Genomic DNA, 20,033 nt, shown 5'->3' on the forward strand with positions numbered 1-20,033 from the left:
CAGCTGATTCCCTGCAAATCTGTGCTTGTTTTGCAAACCTGGAGAGGGTTGTACAGAAGCCAGACATTTTCAGATGTCATGTTTTTTGTGTTTCTATTTTCTTCCTCTTGAGATGGCTGCAGTAATATTCACTAAGGATGGAGGTGAAAGCAGAGTGGTAGGAAAAGAGACTTGCTAGGACTGAATTGTTTTTGTTTAGCAGAATTAAAACTAAATTGGTGCATGGTCAGGAGTCTCTGTGAGTATAAGACAGTGAGCAAAACATCTGTTCACAAACACATGGGATGGGACAGGTAGAGCTGGAGTGCAGTCCCTGACAGGAATCCTTGCATCAGCAGAAAAAAGATTTACTCTTGGATATCAGCAGAAAAATAAGTCCTGGCCTGTAACTTAATAGTGTAACTGTGTGATGCAATAAATAGAACCTTTCCATGCTGATTTAATTAAACCAATGCAACCTCTATGCTTAGATGAAGCCAAGTCCTACACTGTTACAAAATCTTTTCTAATAATAGTATTTTTTTCACTTCATGAAGGTCCTGATCACTGAGCTGAATGTTAAATCTGCCTGCAACAGCAGGAAAGGCATTTATTTGGATCTGACAGGTCATAATGAGTCAAAATCATTCCATGGGCTTTGTTATTATTTGCTGAATATGGAACATGTGCCCTTATTAAGAAGGACCTTTCAAAAAAGTAACAGGAAAACAGAGCCCAGTGTGCCAAAATGTTTCTGTGCTGGTATTCCCAGTGCTGTTTTGAAATCTTCACCTCAGTTGCCTTTGCAGAGCCTGGTGCCAAGCCCGGAGCACGTGGGGCTTCTCCTGGGCTCCACGGGGCTGCTTGGACCTCAAGCCAAGTGTGACAGTGCACAGGGAAAGTCATTACCACTGGGCTTCTGTCCTGTTCTTGCATGAGGAGGCAGCCACCAAGGATTCAGCTTTTAAAGGAGCCAGATATTAAGCTGGAAATGTGTCAGTCCTGCAAGGGGTGACTTAAGCTCATTAAAAAATGTCTTTTTCCTTCTTGACCTCTATCCCCTTGCTGCTTCTCAACAGCTTTGTGCTGATTTGCTTTGCCCACAGTAAATACTTCCAGCAAGAGCAGAGCATGGTTTCCTTTGGGTTGAGGAGTTGAGCTCCAGAGGGATGCAGAGAAGGGCTCAGGAATGTCCCCTTTTGGCCAGCAAATCAATTTGGTGTTCGTGGGGCTGGCACTGTGTTGATTCAGTGCCACAGGGATAAAACTTCACCAGCACTGGAGCCATTGGCTCAGTTTTGGTCCCACCAGTGCCTTCAGAGGACCAAGCCCATCATCCCAACTCTGCCTTTTTGGAGCTGAAGCAGGGGTAGCATGGATGGCATAAGGACAATGATGGCATAAATGGGGACAATTGTGAATCCATTATCCATTTTAATGGAGGGATTTCAGGAGGCTCCACTGGTGGGGGGTTGATGAAAGCAGATGTCAACTGCAACCAAGGTGCCTGGAGTTGCTTAGTTTCATCTTTGAAAAGTAAGGGGCTGGTGTCTTCTGTTCTGTGGTTTTTTGAATTTTTTTTTTTTTAATAGCATCCAATTAATCTCTCTGTTAGCCACTTTTATAATTTTAGCACAACTCCTTTGCTCCTGGAGCGATGTAGTCTTGTGAGAATTTCAGCATTTATTTGACTACAAAGCATGTTGTTAGCCTGCATGGTGACAGCCTAGATCCTGAAGGCTTAAAGAATAGGTCTAAGATAAAGAACTGAAAATGTAATGAGCAGGAGGATTATTTTTGCAGCTGGCATAGTGATTTTTCTTTCCTTTCATTGTAAGCTGGTAACTAATGCTGTGCACTGAAAATCATAAACAAAAGGTAGCAAAAAGAGGCTGCAGGGTTCAGACTGAGCCCTGCTCTGGGAAGCCAGGATGGTTCATGGTGACCAAGCCAGGTGTGGGAGCTGTGGGTCATTTTGGCCAAGGCACAAAGCAAGTTTGCAGTGAATTTTCCCACTTTTCTGTGAACTGCAGCGATGCCCAGCAAGGGAACCTGGCACTGGGTTGTGGGTTGATATGCAGTGGAGCAGCTCTGGAGATGGAGCAGCAGCTCCTGTCATTTGTGTGAGAGCACCTTGGTGCTGGACATGGGATGGTGGGAGAGCCACTGGGGGCAGAGCTGCTGTGTGCCTGCATTAGGGGCCAGGGAAAAGAAAGAGGCTCTTGCTTGAGCCTGCTGGCAGCATGGGAGGTGGAATGGTGCTCGCCTGGCTGTGAACAGTAGGATGGAAGGGCTCTTCCTTCAGCCAGGTGTGGGAACCTGACTTTCATTTTGATGTACAGGTCTTGACTTCCTGTAGTAGTTGAAGCTGGTGATACAATAGATATAATTGAGAGACTATTTTAAAAATGCAAACAAACAAAAAAAGTGCAAAAATCCATTTCCTAATGCACTTGAAGGGTTACAACTTATCTCTGCAAGATTAGCCTTGGGACCAGCATTTCTGAAAAACACCTTTTAAGCCAGAATGCAGAGTCTCCTATGAGAGCAGGAGGCCTGAAGTGCTATCCTGAAGTGCTGTCCCTTACATTCCTTAATCCACTTCAGTGGATCTGTGGATCTCGTGCCGTAAGTGTTCAGCAGCTGACATCAGACTGGTCTTTTTGCCTGTCTATTACTGAGTATGCCACACTCTTGGATCAATGAGTGGTCCAGGTGGATGTTCTCCTACCCAAGGAACCTGACTGCATCTCAGAAGGACTGTGGTCATTGGCCTGAGCTGCAAGTAGTTCAAGGCTGAAATGATCCTTCTTTGTGGACTTTGTTTCTCAGTGACCTTTCAGTTTTTCTGGGTGAGGCAATCCAGTATCTCTTAAAGATCACACTCTTCAGTTCATTGTAAAGCATCTTTTTCCAAGAGAAGGATGTGTGGAATGCTGTGTTCCATATTAGAGGTGATTTTGATAGCATGAAATAGAAATTTTTTTCGGTACTATCACCCAAGTTGGAAAACATTCATGTCTTGAATGCTATATAAAGGCAAGTTAATATTTATCTTACAGTTTGTTCCTTTAGTCTTTTTATGTAACAGTCTACCATTTATCAGGAGAATATCTCCCCCCACTTCTCCTTAGGGAAGGTTTTCAAGATTTTTTCTCTTACTGTATCTGTGCCAGTTAGTGCAGATTGAGAATAAGGTTATGAATTTTTGCTTTGAAAATGGTCCAAGGTGACATTAGATGCTTAAAATGTCAGATTGTGTGACATTTTCTTAAGATTTTGCTTTTTGTCTTCAAAAATGGTTAAAAGAAGGGGGTTAATTGTAAAGCATCTCATAAGTGCTTCAAATTGTAGCACCCCAGCTTGTGATCCATCCTCATGTAGAGTCACTTTGTGAAGTCAGAAGAGCATAGTCATGGCCTGCATTTTGTGTGAGAACTCCAGCTGTGAGTATACAGCCTGCTGGTCACTTGGCTGTTGGTTCAGGTTGGTGGGCAGACCCATCCCAAGTGTGGGTGAGGAGTCCTGGCTGGATGAGGGACACAAATTTGTGTGACGATTCCTTCAATGGAATAGCTAGACTTACATTTTAAAATTACACTTTATTGTGAAACTATTACAAGAGTTCTTGGAAACATTTTTATGTTGCACTTCATGCCTTACCAAACAATGCATCTTTGGGCTGAGTGTAGGTTGGAATTCCCAATCTACCAGGCAATGCTTCTGTGCTTGTCTTTTTTCAACCCTCTCCTTTTTATTGGAGTTTCCAGAAAGGAGTTGATTTTTAGGATGAAAAATTGTAGGGTGAGGCAAGATGAGTGGTTCTTGCCTCCATCTTGTTTTCCCCAAATGCTCAGGTTTTGGTCATGGACGTGTCTTTGCCTGGTCACAGACTGGTGGAGCATCTGCAGTGTCCTCCCCTCATTAATCATGTCCCAGCCATAGCTGCTTTTTCTTCATCTGGGAGCAAAAGCCGCAGCTCCAGGGACTGCCTGAGATATTGGACAAGCTTGTAAAGCCCTCAAAAGCAGCCAGGTTGCTCCAAAAACTTGGTGTTGCTGAGTGAAGAGTAAAAGGCACAGCGGCCTTTACAGGTTTTTTTCCTTTGTGTTTCTTTGGGAAATAATTGGTTTTGTTTATTTATCTTTTATAAGGACTTAAATATTATGAGCGCATGATATAAGAGATTGTTAACTGGTATCTGCCATAATTCCATAAAGCAAACAAGTTCATGTTTCCTCACTGATACAAAACACAAGTCCCATTGACCCAGAACTCTGTGATTTTGCCACTCTCACTTCTATGTCAGATTCAGTCTATAGCTGTTCTCAAATTTCATGGCTAAGAACAGGAAGTCAAGGAGAGGTTTTGGAGGTGGCTTGAGCTGATTCATCAGCTGGATGTTATTGCAGAGGACAGTCTGGGCTTGATCCTCTTCCTTCCTCCAGTGATGATGCTGAGCCTGCTCACTAAATCAGGAGAAATGCAATCCCTTGTGGTAGCTGAGAGCAAACTGCTGCCTTTCAGGAAATACACCTGCAGTCATTTTCTGGAGAATTTGTAAAAAATCAGGTTGAATTGTTTTCTTTTTTTCCCCTTTCTATTCTCTGTTGGGTAACATTGACCGTGATAAGCCATCTCAGTATCTGGAGATGTTCTTCTGCATGGAGATGTAACAAAGCCGTTTTGGGATGCTCAACTTGTGTTTAGTGATTTTGGTATTGGCAGACTGAGCACATACTGCTCACAGTGCCTGGTGGCAGGAGCAGCAGACATGAATGCCCCAATTGCATTCTTGCCCACAATAAAGTCACTGCTGAAGCTTACTGCAGTGATCCTGAGGTTTAACAGGTCCCTTACTGCATTTAACTCACATGGCTGGGTTGTAATGAACATGTTAGAGTGTAGAAAACCCAGCCTTTTCCTTCAAATAAAACACAGACACAGAAAACATCTCTTGTTTTTTAAAATGAGCCATTGCACTTGGGACTCTTTAACATTCAAAGTTTAACAGGTAGGACTCCTCCTCTCTTCCTCACATATTTTTCAGCTAATGAGGAACAAGTCTTTTCACTCTTTTTGTGTGTTTATTAATCATTTGGGGTCTCTCTATTGCAGGGCACACTGTGCTCATTGCTGGTTCCCTACAGCTCATGTTGACAAGTTCTTGCTGCCCTTGGAGAGGAGCCGTGGCTCAGGGTGCTGCTCTTGTGTTGAGGGTGATGCTTTGTTTGCTCAGAGCTGCCACGTGCCCAGCCCGTGGTGTTTCTGTGTGTGAGTGATTCAACCCTTGTTGTCTACAAGTGAGCAGTTCTTGTCAAGGGATGGAGAAGATGAATGTGTTTTTCAAGTGCTGGCCCATGACTTGAAAAACCTGGATGCGTTTCAGAGGTCTGCTGCCAACCTACTGCATGACCTTCAGTGAGTTGTTAAGGGTAAGCCCTCTCCTGTTGGGCTTGGAGAGCACTCATGGACAGTCTGCAAGGAAGACCCTCCCTCCACTCTGAGGGGGAAGCAGCAGTGGAGTGAGCTGGAGTGATGTTCTTTCCAGCAGGCAGTGTGCTCAGTCTTAAACATCCGGCACATTTTAAGGGTAGAGTCCAGAGAACTGGAAAATTGTCTTTTCAGGCATGTGCTGGGCACAAGGGTTTGAACTTCATAAGCCTCTCAAACTGGGTAGCAATGAGACAGTGTCTTCTCCTTACATCAGGGGGTGAAGTTCCTCCATACCACAAAGGAAGATGCTTAAAATGAACATTAATCATCTGCTATTGTTTTATCTGTTACAGTCTGACTAGAAAAGCCCAAATGTTTATGTAAAAACATAACTTGTGCAAGATGCTGGCCACTGGGCTCTTGCATAGCCCGTGAGTCCTGCTGCCATCCAGCTGGCCTTGAAGGCAGATGATGGGAGTGCTGTGAGAGGTGTGGTATATGCAAGATGGGGGGAGATATAAAAGATAAAAAACAAAAAAAAAATTACGTTTTCTCTTGTTGGGCAGTGAGAACTGCTGGGCTTGTCTCCCAGGAGAGCTGAGCAAAGTACATATTGACACATCCATGTTGGAGCCCGGAGAAAAAGCCCTGCTGGTGCATCAGGCACAACACAACGAGGGGCTGGGTTGGTGGGACAAGCCTCATTTCTCTGGAAACAGAGATTTATCTCAGTTTGCATGCTCATATTTTACAGGTAATTGGTTTATGGAGAAAACAGTTAGCTCGAGGATTTTGGGCAGGTGTTCTTGCTGTAGAGAAATGGGTTTTACAGGCATATTCCATGTCATAAAGTTACCAAGAGTGGCTGAGATTGGCTGTGTAATTAGTGGAATGGGAGTTATTTTGGGAGATTCAAATCCATTTCCAGAATGTTTTCATCAGCTCAGGGACTTGGGTCAGACCTTCCTCAGCTTCAGTTGCTTTAACTGGGGGGAAGTTTGGGAATATTTCATTTCCTAACCCTCCCCATCACTGGGAAACACACTAGAAGCAAGGACAAGGCAATTCAGATTTCTTTTTCCACAAATTAGCAGACTTCAAGTCTGCAGACTTCCAGTTGCCTTGTACCGACCTGCTTGCTGGGTTTTGTAACAACAAAAACACATTGCAGGCATGCCAGATTTTTGTGGGTTATGGTGTTGTCCCCACAAGCCAGCTTTGCCCGAGTTATGCTAAGGTAATGGTGGATCTTTCCTGCAAAGAAGGCAATTTTGATTATTTTCCCAAGGGAAGAAGTAGTTTTGGTTCAAAGTAGATTTTGTACGTGAGATGACTTAAACATGATCAAAGTCAGTGGAATTTTATTTCAAATAAACATGTGATTCTCCTAATCAACCCTTTAAAGAGAACATCTGGGGAAAAAATGTCAGGGTTTTGTACATTTAATTATTCACTTGATTTTTCCCTTTTAAATATCTGATGACGTTTCCGCTGTTTGAGGTTAGATAGGATTTTATTGACACAATTAGCAAAACAAATGATTATCACACCTTTTCCTTAGCCCTGTCCTATTTGATCTATTTGCTTGCACTTTCTTTGCTCCTGTGCTTGGTTACATTACACACAATGTTATCACCTTCCTGTGCTTCTGTAGCTAAAACAAAGTAAAAAAACCATTTTGGCTCTCAGCTGCTCTCTGCTGTTTTCTTTTTACAGATGAACTAGAAAGCAATGTCAGGCAAAGAGTTATTTGAGTTTCCTTTCAGCACTTGCTGGGCATTATATCCGGGCCTGGCACTTGCCTGTGTTTATGCGACAGCTTTCATATTTTAAAATAACAAACAAAAATCCCAGCAACTCTACTCCCAGCACAATTAGTAAGATCAGATTAAAAGAATTGAAAAAACAAACAACCAAAACCCCCTAGATCATGATGGGTTTATAAACGTCAAATACTAGAATTTTTATGACTAATTCCTCGGGTATTTTGAGCCACTTTGCTGGGATGTGTTTATTTTCTCTGAAAGCAGAGGTGGGAAGTGTGGCTCTGTCTGGTCGGAGGTCACATTGGGTTGTTGTGCTGAAGAGCAGAGTGTTTCTGTTGTGTCACTGGTGGGTTGTGCCAGACTTTGCTGTGGGTTGCTGAAGGTGTATTCTCCTGATGGTGGAGAGACATTTTCCACTGAGGTCAGGAAGGCAGATGGTGCTGCTGCCCTACAGCCCTTTCCATCCTTCTCTTCCCTGGTAGTGAAAATACCTCATTAGGTTTAGGAGGTGTGGCAAAAAGGAGAGGGGGGGGAAACTCTGTTCTTTCATCTGACAAAAAGAAAAAGAATAGTTTTGGAAAGATCTGTTGGTTAGATGAGAACTACTTTCAGTTGTGTCCTCCTCCTCCTTTCACATTCCCTAGAACCTATGAGGCAGCTGGAGGTGGTGCTCCATGCTGTGTCTATGGTCACTGTTACATTAATTTAAATAAATCATGCAAATAAAAAAAAAAAAAGAAAAAAACAAACTAAAACATTCCTTCTGTGCAAAAATAAATCAGGCTATTGGAGTGGGAATAAATCTTGTCCAAAGTGGTAAGAGCTGTTGTGTAATGGCCTGTCCCTTTCTTCTCTCTGAAGGTCCCAAGCCCATGTGTCCCACTTGTCTGGAAGAACATTTGGAGTCTGGCAGTCTGGTCCTTTTCATAGATCCAGAGGATTTTTAGGAGCATGGGGAGCATGGGATGCATAGACCTGTGGACCCACAAAACCCTCTGAAGAATGTTGGCTGTGGATAAAAGCATCTGGAAGTTTCTACCATCTTTTTACCCTGTTTTTTCCTGGGTCACCCTGTGTCATTTGTGGCCCTGTCCTGAGGATTATAGCATAGTCACTTACTGGAATACCTCCCCATGCATCTTCTTGAAATGGACCCACTGCTTTACCCAGCTGGAAGATATTTCCTCCCAGAGCTTTTCCAGTGCAGCAGCAGCACTTCTGTCCAGCAGGTATGTAAATGGTTTTCTCATTGACTGCCCAGTTTGCTTTCTTGATCTTCAGTTCAATCTTTTTTTTTTTTTTTGTCCTTACTAGCTTCTGCTAAAGGTAAGATCTACCAAGGCCCTGGTGCCGTACTCTCAGGGTGACTTTTCTTTGTTGGGACAGACCCAGTTTGAGATGTAGGTTCTCATGGAGCAGTAGTGTCAGCTGCTGAAGGTTCTGATGATCAACCACAGCCTCATACATGAGGGAAAGGATGGATCTGATGGATGGATCTCTTCATTCCTCCACCTGGATCCTCCAGGACTCTTGGGCAGCTGTGTTTGTAACCCACAGCTGCCATCAGCCACGTGTGGATCATCTTATCAGGCTTCATGGTCTCATTTCAAAAAAGATGACACAAGTGGTTTTTCGCTTCTTGGTTCAAGAGCATTTCTGCTGAAGAATGTAATTTTGAGGATGATTTATCCCATAAAAAATGAGATGCCTTTAGCTCTAAAATTAAACTATTCCTATTCCATATAGATGTGTATAACTCAATAGCACTAGTGATAACAACCAAATTTGCATTGTTAGAGTCATTTACAATGAAATAGATGTTTTTGTGGAGGTGACAAGTTTTTTTTCCCATTCTTTCTAGCAGAGAATTATTGTTTTGGTTTCTGTGGGTATCAATTTGCTGTGAAAATCATTCTTTTTGGCACTTGTGCTGGTTTGGTCAAATGCTCAGGTGTACTGGTGTGTTGAACAGGTCTCTCCTTCTTACGGGGTAGACAAAAAATTAGGTCTTTGTCTCTAAATTTTATTTTCACCATACAAAGAGGAGGTGCTGAAGGAAAAGGGCTGAAAATGCTTTGATGTACATTTATTTTGCATTCCCCTCAGCATTTGTGAGGCATTAAAAGTTTCATCTTCTTGCATTGTAAGCACAATTTTGCATTAAAGGGAGGAAATGAGAGGGGTAGGGTGGATAGATCATGTTCAGTGGGAAACATAATCAGTTGCCTCACTGTCAGTTTTACTGTGACTCGTAGGCCAGATGGAGATGGTAGACAGAGATTGGGGATACAGATGTTCTTTGCTTTATCAATGAGTAAAGTCAAGTGCTTGTTGTGCTTGTAACAGAGGCCGGAGCTGACAGCAGGGATTTGGAGGTGGAGGTGGAAGCAGCATGGTGGGGATGGTCCACGCTCATCCCTGCAGTGTGGTCATGTGCCAGGGCAGAGCCCTCTCCAGCAGCACTGCCTGGAGCTCAGCTCAGCAGGGCCAAACCCTTCTGTGTGCTCGTATGGACTCTGTGCTCTGCTGCAGAGACATCCCCTGGAACCAGCTCTTCATTTGCAGATAGTTTTCCTTCCTTAACCTAAATTAACAATTTTCCCATCACTGAAGTCCCTGAGAAAGACAGATCACTTGCAGTTGTTCTTTTTATTTACAATTAAAGCAAGCACCACTGATATTTAAAATCCTTTTTTTTTTTTTTTTGTGGTCAGCTGTTTGATAAAGACATTGCAAACCAGATCTCCCCTTGTTGCTGTAAGATGTGAAAAGGTGCTTTGTCAGCAGCACATTGCAGTGGAATGAGCTTTATCTTTTGTAAGTACCTGGGAGCGGATGGGGCATCAGTTGCTCTGCTCTGGTGCTGCCAGGCCCTTTGGTGCTTCTGGACACCAAACAAAACCTGCCTGTAACTTGGATAACCCAGAGCAGCCCCAGTGTGCTTGACCTCTGCGTTGTAGGGTCAGCACTGACAGTGAGCAGGGAGAAAAGCCATGGTGGATGTACCCTGAATTTTGTGTTCTGCATGGCCCCTTGCAATGAGACTCCCCAGTCACACACAGTCTGGCAGGCACCTGGCACATCTGGGCCACCTGGGAGTGGCCCAGGAATTAGAGCTTGGCCAGGAATGATGTTTCAGTTGTAAATGTGCAGTTGTTCTTTACAGGGAGGAAAAATCATCTCAGGTATTCTTCAGAGCAGGTCTCACCCTGCATAGATGTGGGGCAGCTTCAGAGGGTAAGCAGTTTAAGGGCTTTGCTGTTGATCAGCTTGAGCATCCAGGCAGAGGGCTGCTGGCTGCATCCCTAGGTGCTAATTAAAAGATGAACTCCATTAGCATTCAAGATATTTGCTGGTAAAGTAGCAAAGATTTACTTTGAGTCAGGTTGCAGATCCTTGGATCAAAATGTCCTTTAGGGGGCTGGTCTGTACACAGATGCATGTTATTAATAATAATAGAAAAAATACAGAAAGCTTCTATTTGGCTGCCTGAGAGGGTTATGTATGTGGGTGTGTTTCAAAAGCACATAACTGATTATAAAAATCATTGATGGTCTAAGTCAGTATTAAGGATGGTTGGATGACAGTGAAAAGCAGCTCTGGCACATTGCAGGGATGTTCTTGTCATGACTAACCCCTCTCACTCTCACCCCTGTGGAATTTTTCAGTGCCCAGCACAGACCAGCACTGAAATTGCAGGTTTGCAGAAGTTTTTAAATCTCTCCCCAGCTGGCAGCAAATTAAGGAATTGCAAGTATTTATTGGTTTAAGGATAAAATATAACATCAACAGCTATAAAAAATTTTGACAATGAGGCTTTTTTAAGGGAGTCTTACTTTCTTTATGGTTTTGTGAGTCAAATGTGTCAAAGCCTGACAGAGGAAGAGGTTTTAATCTACAGGTGCTGTCTCTTGCTTGATGGTTTCCTGCTTCTAAAATTACTTCCAGGATTTTTGGAATTGGGTCTGAAGCTAGTTTCAGGTTTCAGTTTGTGGACAACCTTGCTTACTACTTCAGCAGGCTGGATTTGTGAGGGGTGGGGGCAGCAAATGCTAGTGCTTTTAAAGATTCTTATTTTGGCTGCCAAAAGTCCATTTGCCACTTTCAAAATATTTACAGCTGAATCTTTGGATTCACGTCTTCTTTTGCTCGAGGAAAATGCTGAAGCTGGCAATGCTGAAATGTTGCTTTGATCTTTCTTCCCCTGTCTTGCATGGGGAGTTTGGAGGAGAGCATACCCAGGGTGAAGGATGTTGATTCTCCTGTGCTCATCCTGCACAGGCTGACTTTTGCTCATCGTGCAGCAGTGAAAGTCAACATGAGCAAAGCAAATTAAAGGTGGATGTCAGTCCTTAGTTTATGCTAAAAACATCAACCACTTTTGAAGTGTGCATTTTCTCTCCTTAAGGGCTGTCCCTCCTTTGAGGCACCTATTGATGAATGCCATTTGTGCCCAAACTTTGTGCTCTTACTGCAGGGCAGGTAATTGGGGATACATTAGGCCATATTTCTGTTTATTCATATAAGTAAATAAATATTCATATATTTTTAAAGATCTGGAATAATCCTCCTAGTATGTCTTTAATGATCCTCTATTGATTACTTTAAGACCTTGCTTGGAATGTTGTATTAACAAAAGCATCCCAATCATTACTTTCAGAATAAAAATCTTTCTTTATGGATGATCTTTGCTTTTCCACAAGCACCTGCATCTGCAGGTACTGACTTACTGTGCACAGTAAATACTGAGCTATCTGCTGACTAACTGTGCTCTTCAGGTTGCAAAGAAGCAGTGACCTAACACAAGACATACTGTTAATGCCAGCAAGAAAGCAAGAGGTGTCTGCTTGGCTTCTGAATCCTTTGTGTTGCTTTGAGGGGCTCTGTGCAGAGCTGGAGGTGCTGACAGGCTGTTTTCTGGTGCTCCCAGCTGCTGGGCAGTGTTATGAGTATTAGCATTGAGGAACTCTGAACAAAATTTGTCTCATGCCACGAAAATGTAAAGCCTCCAAAGCTGGCTGGCATCCCAGGGCTGTGAGAGGCCCTTGGAGGGGCTCTTGGTGAAGGTGGCAGGATTTGCACTGTTCCCTCTGTAAATGGGACATGATTTGAAGAGTTTCTGATTAAGCTTTAATCATTTCCAAGCTGGTTTGGTTGCTTACATAGGGCAGCAGACAAAAACTGCTGAGCAGGAATGGCTGCTATGGGGTCAGTCTGCCACCATGGGAGGGCATCTACCTAATCTTCCTGTCCTGCAGTGTGGAGCCCAGTTCAGAAACACAAAATGCCATTTTGGGCAATATTTCATTCTCAGGGTGTTTCCTGAGCTGGAATCAAACCCAGCCTCCTACCCTGGCAGTGTTTTGGGTATCCTGTGATTTTGCTGGCTCTACTTTTGCAGGGTACCATCAGTGTGCTGCCTCCTCTTTATCTTTGCAGTGTCAAAATCAGGAGGTCAGATTAGAGACCTGGGGCTCCAGCAGCAGAAACAGGGCCTGAGTGTGTGCAACCAAGCAAAGTCCCTATATTTATAACAATTATTGTAGACAGCTTGGGGGATGAGGCACAGCTGCATTCCAGCCCTGGTGCCTCTGGAAGGTAGATCTCTTACCATCCTGATTAGAAGTGTATCCTCAGCCCAGGCTCAGCAGCCCAGTTTGCCTGGCTGGGGGCATTCCCTGGGGAGCTGAGTGGTCTGGAGACCCCACACTGCCCTGGCTTGGCCCCCTCCACAACTTGGATGTGCCCTCCTGCCACTGGCAGCATTCTTGTGGCACAGGGATGTGGGATTGCCATCATCCTCCCCACTGGCACTATCTCTTGGCTTTCATTAAGCTTTTTGCACAGAGCAGCTCTTTGTGGTGGCCCCTGTGCAGTTTTATCCAGGGCTCCATTTGCATCCCCATCAGGTGGTTTTCGTTTGACCTTTGCCTTGCTTAAAAATTAAGTACCAAGGTACTAGGGAGAGAAGTAATTTCCCAGATAAGCACTTTTTCCCTGTTCTTCTGTAGTTCATGGGGGAGCTGGCTTACCCTGCCTGTGGATGACTAAGGAGGAAATTCTTTTTTGGTTAGGATAATGCTGACAGTTCACTGGAATTTTTTTTTATCATGGCTTTATCACTTCCTCCCTGCAAATTCTTATGTGCAGGGCAGGAAAAAAAAATAGTGGTGACCACAAGTTATGGAATTTGCCTTCTGTGGAAAAGATGCTGAACAGGTAAATGATGCTGTCAGGTTTGCCATGGTTTACATGGAGGATTTGCTTCATATCCAGTTATATAAACAGGCTGGGTGAGAGTCATGAATATTCTAGCAGCTATCATCTTTCAAATGTGTTTTTTTAATGTTAGAGTTAATTAATGTTCATATCTCTTGAATATAGGTGAGTGTAAGCCTGCTCATCTTTCAGGTGGGGAGGAGGTTTGGATTTATCACTTGTCTCTCAGAGATGGCAGGGTCAAAGTCAAGTTTATGTATAAGGGGTTTCTGGGTCACCTTGTTAATCTCCCTACCTCCCTTTTTTTGTAGAGGAGATCTGGATGTGTGTCTCTAGAGAAGGCAGATGGAGTTTGGCCAGAGAAGCTCTGCCTTTTGGTTAAACATGTGTGTGTTCTTGCAGTGTTTGTTTCCCGGTGGTGCTCAATGATTGCACTGTTGATCTTTCTGCAAAGGCTTGACACTGCTGCTGAAAAGCTTTGACACTGCAAAGCATTGTTTACTTATGAAAGTGTTATTATGTTTTGAATATCTATTATTCATCTCTTGTGCTAAAAGTGACATTATGTCATAAAATTGCTCTTAGATTTCCGAGCTTTGAGGAAAAGCTGGTTTTTTGTCCCAGACTCTCAGTGACAGTACTGGAAAGTGCCTTACCCTTTGTATCTCTGTAGACCTCTTTTATGAATTGTGAGTGACAGCAGGAAAAGTATAAAAGAGTGCAGAGGAGCTGGTTTTGATGTTTATAAAGGGCTTTGATAAAAGATGCAGCACACAGACTTGATGTTATTTCCTATTTTTAACTTCTTAGGAGCATAAACTGCTCAGATCCAATATTTATGTAAAAAGAGAAAGAGGGGGGATGTATTTCTTCTTTATTTTCTCCTTTATTTTTCTTTTTTAGGGCCAGGTAAATTAAAATAGAAAAGTGTCTCTCTTCTATGCCCTAGTAAAATTTTCTTCCATGAAGCATCAGTAAAGCAAACTCCATGGTGTTGAATGTGTGGGTGATGCTGGAGGAGACCAGCTGCAGATTTGAAGGCTCCTTATTTGCAGGCTTGTGCCTTCAACCTCTCAGCATGGCTGGCTCCAGTGGACCCAGCAGCCATGATGATGTGTGTGGTGATTCCCCAATAATGGGGAATGAGAGTCAGAGAAATAGAACATGGAAAAGCTGGGGCAGTTTCTCCCCTTTCTCTAAAAGTCAGATCACAGTGGAAGCATCTCTCTAATACGTAAATTTGCTTGCCCCACAGAGATGCAAGGCTGTGTGCTGGCTGGGTAATTGCAGTTTTACTGATGAAAGTGCTTGTCATTAATTCCAGCTTTCTTGTTGCAGTCTCCTCTTTGGTCCTGTCTGCCAGCATGGCTGGCTTGTGGTGGGCCTCTGTACTCCTGCAGATTCCCATGCATGTAACACACCAGGAGGCTTCATGGCGCTTTCCATCTGTGTGTGCATAGAAAATACGTGTGAGGGTGGATGTGGGCTGTGAGTGCATGCATGGCATTGTCATGGACATTTCCATGACTGGTCCTTCATCCATTCATGGGCCTTCGTGCTGGAAGGTGAGTAATGAGAGTGCAAACCTGTCCTTGAGATCCACCTGATGACAAAAGTTATGCTCTGCTTGGAACACCACATTTTGTATTTTATTGGGGCTAAATGCCTTGAAACAAGCTATGGAAGAGAGTCCTGCTATCCCTTGGAGAACTCCAGAATGGAGCAACTTTGCTGAGTCCCATCTTGCTGCAGTGGAAGAATTCATCTTGATGGGATAGACACAGTAGCAGCTGTCAGTGGGGGTTTTTGAGTTCTTCAGCAAGATCCAGTCATCCAAGGGGCTGTTCAAAGCAGGTGCTGGTTTGAAGTAGCTGGACTTTAGCAAACACATTCCAGCTCTCAGATGAGGGGAGTAAGCACTTTCTGCTCTGTTCTTCATGCAGGAGCTTGTATGTGAAACCATACAAAAAGGGAATTACCAGCTTTGGGTGGTCATTGGAAGTGTGTTTGCTTGGGTGTTGTCTCCCAGCCTCTGCTGTCTCTCTAGAAGATTGCCAAGCTGGACACTGAGGTCTACAGGGTGGGATGCTCATTTGGGATGTGTTGTTGTAGAGCTGTGTCTGCTCAGTAGCCTTGCATCTCGTATGCTCCTTTGTGGTGATGAGTCCCAAGTTACATTCCAAAAGGACAGCTCGGGTCACACGCAATTACAGGGCATGAAGCACAGTTTTATTTTCTTCTTGCCTCACCCATGAAACTGTGTAACACCATAGGTGAGCAGCTGACTAGTTGGACTTGGCTAGCTCATAGCAGTTGTGTGTCAGCTCATACAGGTGTCTTTTCAACTTCTGACAGGCTGTTCAGTTAGGCAGAAAGTGTGGCTATCCTTAGTTCTTTTGTAAGGCATGGGAGGACTGTTTTGTTCAACTGGAGTGGACACCATGGTAAATTGGAAAAGCTGCTGCTGAGTCCAGAAGAGATGAGTCAGGGTAGAACTTGTTCAGCTGAAGTGACAGACGCCATCTGTGCCCCAGCTGTAGCATTGGTGTTGGGGTGTTCTCACCATGCTTTGGTGCCTGCTGCTCAGCAGGTTGGGTGCTCCCATTGCATTTCCAGCAGCAATCCATATGCTCTAGAGCACAGTGGGGCCCCCCAAAACCTCTGTGTCATTGAGCAGGGCTGTGCCAAAGTGTCTGATGAAACATGGATCTTGGCTGGCAAGAGCTGCAGTTCCTCTTCTTTTGAAAGAAGCTGAGAAAGGCTCCCCAAAACAACCAGTGGAGAAAGTGTCCAGATGAAAGATCTGGTAAGTCTCAGTGTCCCCTCTGTGGTGTTTTCAGGCTCTTCTGTAATCAGCTGTCATTTCAGGATCTGGGCATATTGGACTTCAGGGAGTATGGATTGAAACTTAAACAAACAGTGATTCTTCTATAAATATTTAGCTCACACTGTTTAGGAGCTGCTGGGAGTTGGAGACAAAAAATGGTTTAAAGTTCATGACTGTCTGGAAAAGCTATCGAAGGGAGGCACTTGGTCAGCAGATTGCCTGGCATGTAGGTTTTGAATAGCTAATCCTCTTTTTTTTTTTTTTTCCCTGAGGAAGAGGATGTGTTAAGCATCCTTTGGAGAGGCATAAGGTTGCATTTTTCCAGTGCTTACATGGCTGCACTGGGGATTCAAATCAAAGAGGCTTTCTTCAAGAGAAGATCTGGTATGGAGTAAATGGATGGTGTACCCTGGCTGTACACATCTTTTCAAATTTGGACTGGTCCAAATCCATCTGAAGTTCATACATCTGCATGGGAGGGGGGGGATGTGTCTCCAAGTGTGTGTTTTGTCTGGCCACCTTGATAGCAGGACAGAGGGTTGTGCCTGGGCCAGCTGCTGCTGAAGGAGGTGGAGTCCCTGATGGGGTTTGTGTTGACAGCATGGATCTTGGGCTGCCACGTTGTTCATGCTCTTGCAAAAACCTTGATAGTGAGGTAGACCTTTCTCTGCCAGCGTTTTTTTTTTTTCTCTTAAATATGGAGATAATACACTTTTTTCAATTTGCAGAGCTCTTTAAAGAATAGGAAAGAATGAAATGTGCTGATAAGGAAGGCATTGGTGAGACAGGCAGGGGCATACAGGCTTTGAATAAGCAGGGAACTTCACCATGCGCAGGAGTCTGGGGTTACTGATTGAAGAGAAGAGAAAATAATTGATTATTTTCTCTCTCACTCTGTATTCCTCTCTCTGTCTTGCTCTTCTAACAAAAAGTACTTGCAGTTGAACTAGATGATGGTTGTAGGTCTCTTCCAACTATCCTATCCTATCCTATCCTATCCCATCCCATCCCATCCCATCCTATCCCACTAATAAAACAGTAAACCTAAATATTTGCCATGTCCCGTGAAACATTTTACGACTGTTTGCACCACTCCTGCCCCTGATTTACAGCATCCTGGGTCTTTTTGTACCAGGATGGTTGGAGTGCCCTGTCCTTGTGGTCAGCTGCTTTGCCTGGAAGATTAATGGCAGAGGAGAAAATGTGAGGGAAGGACAGGTAAGAAAAATGTAAATTTCTCATTTGTCAGGTTGTTGAAATTATTTTTGAGGTTTGAGAGAAAATGTCAGTATTTGAGTTGGAGGTGGTGGCAAGCTTGATGGTTTTTCTCTTTCAATAGTTTCTTTTAGTGCCCTTCCTAATTTAAAAGAAGGTGTTTAAATTATTAATGTTTTAGCAGTAAAGCAGAGGGATTCCAAAGCCTTTGGCAAATATCTGCTAATGCATCTATCTTAAAAAAGAGCTTCATGTTTTTTTCTGACACCATCTTTGACAGAAGCTCCCCTTCTGTGAGAAGCACTGAATCCACAGAGGTGGACAAAGAACTTGATTTATGTAGAAGGTAATTTTCTGCAGTGGTGTTTGGCCAGAAAACATAAAGATGATAATGATTTTTATTTTTTGGCATAGCCTTTGCAGATCTCTGTGCTTTTGCCTGTGGCTGAAGCAGCACTGTGCTGTGGGTGAGTGCCAGCACACTGTCCATGATGCTCAGGTGCTGCCTGTGAGAGGTGGGTACCCTTATCTGGTCTTTCTGGCTGCAACATCCTGGAGATGAGAGGCAGCTGGGGCTTCAGACACTTTCACCAAAGCTGTAGCTTGAGCTCAGGCCTCCCATTAGATTTACCACACATTTTCCTCCCTATTCCCTTTAGGTATTTGTACTGATTTTGTACCAAATCTCCTTCTTGCTACTTGAACTGAGGAATAAAGTATTATAACTCTGGCTTGGGGCAACTGTCCAAGGGATATATTGGGATACACTTGGCCTTTGCAAACAAGGACTTCAGTCTCCAGCCCTGTCAGTCCTTCTGGCTCCTGCAAGTTTTTCTTCCAAATGGTTATTTCAAACCTCAGAGAAGAAGTTTGTGTTTTTTCAGAGCTATGATTAATACCATTTTTACGCTTCGTTGCAAAATGTCACACAATGAATGAGACCAGCAGGGTGGTGGTTTATGGGTGGCAGGAAAAAGAAATCAAACAAACACTTCTAAATGCTGTTTTGGAAGAGTGATGTGTGTGTGCATGTTTTATAATCTGCTGTGAACTGTGGGGTTACGTTCCTATTAAAAAGAAAAGGGGAAAAAAGGCTTAAACCTCATCTATGGAAAGAATGTCAGAAATAGTTGAGAAACTGAATAATTACAGTCTTTTTGTGGGTCAGTGAAAGCAAAGGATTGCTATGCAGTTGGCTTTGCTATTAAAAAGTCACAGGATGGTTGAAGCTGGAAGGGACCTGTGCAGGTGGTAAGTAGCTACAGCCAGTTGCCCAGGACCATGTCCAGATGGCTTTTGTATATCTCCACAGATGGGGACTCCACAATCTTCCTGAGCAAGCTTGGTCACCCTCACAGTAAAATGAGGCATAGTGCATGGTATTTCAGCACATTGGCCACAGGTTTCTGCTTGTTTCTCTTGCAGTCTGGGAAGTTTGTGGGGGTGTGTGGTGTTGGGACAGAATGTGTTGAGTGCATGAGGAACCTGGGCTGCAGCTGAACCCCATGGCTCGGGCTTGGCAGTGCTTGGCTGGGACTTGGGAGAGGTGGGCTTGGCATAAGATGCCAAAAATGATCTCTTCAGCAGTGTGCAGGGAGTCTTGCTGCCTGGTGGCTGGGTCTGGGCCACTCTGATTTGGTTTTGAGGCTGTGCTTATACCTGAACCTTCAGCCAACTGTGCTGTCTTTTGCTTCCCTTCCCTTGACAGTGTGCCTATTCCCAGCTGGGAGTCACTTTGCCACAGGAATCTGGGACTCATTTATCAGCATAAAATCAGGCTAATTACACCTTTGAAGTGTTCAGCATCAGCGGTGCTGCAGCATCAGATGCTTCCCTGGAAAACTGTGTTAGTGGCAAACCTTGGGGAAAAGAGGCCCAGAGGCTTCTTGTGGCTGTGTGCCTAATGTGTCCCCATCTTGGGGACAAAGAGGATGCTAGTGCATGTGGGAGGTCACCTAAGCCACCATAGAGACATTTGGGTCAGCACAGATTTGCTTCCTGGTGGCTTCATGTGCATCCCTCACACATGGAAAATAAGCAAAGCCTAAGACTACACTCAGCCTCGCCTTGGTCTCTAGTGTTTCCTCCTGTCTTCCATCCATGGAGAGCAGTAGGCCTTGTTTGTTGCCCTGGATGCATTTTTCTCTTCCTCTAACCCATGTTCTTTTCATCCTGTTTTTGTTACTGATAAGTGATGGGAATAACAGCAGTGAGATGATACCTCCCAGTGCACACTCCCACTGTCCACAGACATGTCCCATATAGCCCTTGTGCCAGTGACGGGTATTTTCTCATTAAAAATAGACCACAGACAATGGCACTTCCTAAGGACTGTGATTTATCATTTAATAACAAGTGGTTACTCATTTCCTTCGGAAAACTTTCTGGAAGTGTTATTTTTCTTTTCCCCCTTGCTTCCCATTTTTTAATTTCCTTCAAAACCCTTCATTACCCATCAGAGCCACTGTGTCTGTTAAATGAAGTGTTCCCTTTTCGAGTGGAAATCATATTTATGATTTAAAGTTAATGAAAATAACAACTCTTAACCTGTTGGGCATGAGCTTTTCTTTGTAAGTGCCTGCAGCCCTGAA

The 20,033-nt window shown here is 43.9% G+C and overlaps 1 long non-coding RNA gene across 1 annotated transcript in view; it reads left to right on the top strand.

Annotated features, from left to right (window-relative positions):
- The first annotated feature begins 8,063 nt into the window (after window positions 1-8,063).
- The window catches only part of LOC136555576 (uncharacterized), an 87,166-nt gene continuing 75,196 nt past the window's right edge, over window positions 8,064-20,033 (top strand). The window contains exon 1 of the long non-coding RNA XR_010783507.1: window positions 8,064-8,410. This is a non-coding gene — a long non-coding RNA (uncharacterized lncRNA). The remainder of the gene's footprint in view (window positions 8,411-20,033) is intronic.

Source organism: Molothrus aeneus, chromosome 1 (genome assembly GCF_037042795.1).
Source record: "Molothrus aeneus isolate 106 chromosome 1, BPBGC_Maene_1.0, whole genome shotgun sequence".
In the NCBI taxonomy this organism is placed as follows: domain Eukaryota; kingdom Metazoa; phylum Chordata; class Aves; order Passeriformes; family Icteridae; genus Molothrus; species Molothrus aeneus.